Source organism: Camelus bactrianus, chromosome 11 (genome assembly GCF_048773025.1).
Source record: "Camelus bactrianus isolate YW-2024 breed Bactrian camel chromosome 11, ASM4877302v1, whole genome shotgun sequence".
In the NCBI taxonomy this organism is placed as follows: domain Eukaryota; kingdom Metazoa; phylum Chordata; class Mammalia; order Artiodactyla; family Camelidae; genus Camelus; species Camelus bactrianus.
In genome coordinates this window covers 10539780-10542841 of record NC_133549.1, presented here as the reverse complement: position 1 = coordinate 10542841, position 3062 = coordinate 10539780, and the positions used below count along the sequence as shown (strand labels likewise).

The window sequence follows — 3062 nt, the reverse complement described above, 5'->3', positions numbered from 1 at the left end:
AAAAGGATTTTCATACAAAAGGATTTTCTGACCACAGTAGAATTAAAACATCAATCAATAATTGAAAGATCACTGGCAAATCCCCAAATATTTGGAAACTAAACAACATACTTCTAAAAATCCCAGGGGTCAAAGAAGAAATCATGGGAGAAATTAGGAAATATTTTGAACTGCATAAAAATGAAAGCACAACATATCCAAATGTGTGGGATACTGCTAAACATAACTGGGAAGGAATTTTATTGCACTAATCTAAACTATTAGAAGCAGGGAGGGTATAGCTCAGTGGTAGAGTGTGTGCTTGACGTGTACAAAGTCCTGGGTTCAATCTCCAGTACCTTCATTTATAAACAAACAAACAAACAAACCTAATTACCTCCCCCCACCAAAACAAAAAAATACAATAAAATAAAGTATTAGAAGAGATGAAAGGTCTCAAACCAATGACTTGTGATCTCACATTTACATTAAACTAGAGGGAAAAAAGCAAATTAAGCACAGAGTAGTAGAAGAAAGGAAACAATAAACATTAAGAGTGGAAATCAATGAAATAGAAAACAAACAAGCAACAGAGAAAAAAGCAAAGCTTAGTTCTTTGAGAAGATCAATAAAATTGATAAATCTCAAGCCAGACTGATCAGGAAAAATGAAAGTGGAGACAGCATCAGGACTGAGAGGGCTGACATCCCTATAGATTCCACAGATAGTAAAAGGATAATAAAGGATTGTTATTGTGTTCAATTCCTAGGGCTGCCAGAAAAAACTGCCACACCCCTGGATGGCTTAAAACAACAGAAATGTATTCTCTCATGGAATGTTCTGGAGGCTGGAAGTCCAAAATCAAGGTGTTAGCAGGGACGTTTTCCCTCTGAGACTGAGTAGAACCCTTCTTTGCCTTTTTAGCTGCCAGTGGGGCCAGGAGATGCTTGGCATCCGTGGACTTGCAGTTTCGCCCCTGCAGCCGAGTCATCATGTGATGTTTTCCCTGTGCCTCTGTATCCAAATTTCCTTCTTCTTCTAAGGACACGAGTTGTATTAGATTTAGGGATTACCCCAATCCAATACGATGTCTTCTTAATTAATTATGTTTGCAAAGAATGCCATTTCCAACCAAGGGCACATTCTGAGGTTTCAGTGGACAGGAATTTGGGGGGAACACTATTCAACCCAGTACAATCGTGAACAACCTTATGCTAAATGATTCAACAACTTAGATGAAATGATCAAATTCATTAAAAAAAAACACACACAAACTATCAAATGTCACTGAAGAAGAAATAGATCACTTGAGCAGCCCTGTATTTAGTAAAGAAGTTAAAGTTGTAGTTTGACATCCCCACCCCCCAAAAAAACAGAGAACAACAACAACAACAACAAACCCAAACAAACAAAAACCCCTCCAGGACCAGATGGTTCATTGGTAAATCCTACCAAACATTTAAGGAAGAAATAATACCAATTATTCTACAGATTCTTCCAGAACACCAATTCTACAAATTAAAGAGGAAAGAATTCTTTCTCAACTCATTCTGCAAATCCAGTCTTGATATCAAGCCCTAATACCAAAATCAGGCAAGGAAAACTACAGACAAACATCTCTCATGGATACAGATGCAAATTGCTCAAGGAAATCCTAGTTAATTGAATCCAAAATATCTAGAAAAGATAAGTCATCAATCTGATCATGGGGATTATCCCAGGAGTGTAAAATTAATGTAATATTTGAAAATCAATACATATAATTCACCTCACTAGCAAACTTTAAAAGAAAAACTATATGGAAATATCAAGAATCTTAACTAGCCTGAACAAAGTTGACAGTGGAGAACAAAATTGGTATTGGTGTGAAGACAGACAAATAGACTAGTGGACTGGAATAGAGAACCCAGAAATAGATCCACACATAGTAAACTGATTTTTGATCAAAATACAATGACAACCCAGTAAAGTGCAGTCTTTTCAACAAATAGTGCCAGAACAGTGGATACACATATGCAAAAAAAAAAAAAAAAAAAACCCTCAACCATACTTTATACTATGTATAAAAGTTAATTCAAAATGCTTTATAAACCTAAATGTTAAAACTATAGTATAAAAATTCTAGACGACAATAGAGAAGAAGCTGTTGATACCTCAGGTAAGGCAAAGATAATTTTAGATGTGACACCAAAAACACAATACATGAAAGAACAAATTAATAAACTGGACTTCATCAAAATCAAAAAAGTCTGTTCTTCAAAAGACATTATGGACCGGAACAAAATATTTGCAAATCATATATGTGATAAAGGACTATGCCGAATATATTAAGGATTCTCAAAACTCAATAATTGGAAAACAGACAACCTAAGACTTGAATGGGCAATAAATTGTAATAGACACTTCACTGAAGAAAATACACATGTGGCAAAGGGAAAATATGCTCAGCATCGTTAGGACATTAGGAAAATGCAAATTAGAACCACAGTGAGGTCCCACCACACACCTCTAAAGACTGCACAAGTGTTGGTGATGTGCAGGACCTAGGACTCTCACAGCCTGCTGTTGGAAATGTAATGTACACCCAACTTGGAAAAGAATTTTGCAGGTTTTCAAAGATTCAACACACACCTACCATAGGATCCAGCCATTCTCCTCCTAGCTGTTCACTCAAGAGAAATGCATATGTTCACATAGAGACGTGCCCCCCCAAAAGTTCTCAGCAGCTTTATTTAGAATCACCCCAAACTGGAAACAATCCAAATGTCCACCAACAGATGAGAAGACGAAGTACGTAACTGAATACTCTTCAGCGATGAACAGGAATGAGATATGATCCCAATTATGTAAAACTATGTAAAATTTCAGAAAATGCAAATTAATGTGTCGTGACAGAAAGCAGACCAGTGGGTGCCTGGGGTTGAGAGAGGGTTGAGGAAGGGGCAGGGAGGGGTGAGAGTGGGAGGAAGATTGCCAAGGATCATGAGAAATCTTGAGAATGGTAGATGAGCTCATGGTCTTGATTGTTGTGATGGTTACATAGGAATTTGCGTAGATGAAGACAATAAATTATATTAGTTAAA

At 36.7% G+C, this 3062-nt stretch overlaps 1 non-coding gene across 1 annotated transcript; it reads left to right on the top strand.

Moving 5' to 3' along the window:
• Positions 1-271: 271 nt before the first annotated feature.
• Positions 272-343, top strand: TRNAV-GAC (transfer RNA valine (anticodon GAC)). Its single transcript has one exon. It is a non-coding gene; the product is annotated as a tRNA-Val (tRNA).
• The last annotated feature ends 2719 nt before the right edge of the window (positions 344-3062 follow it).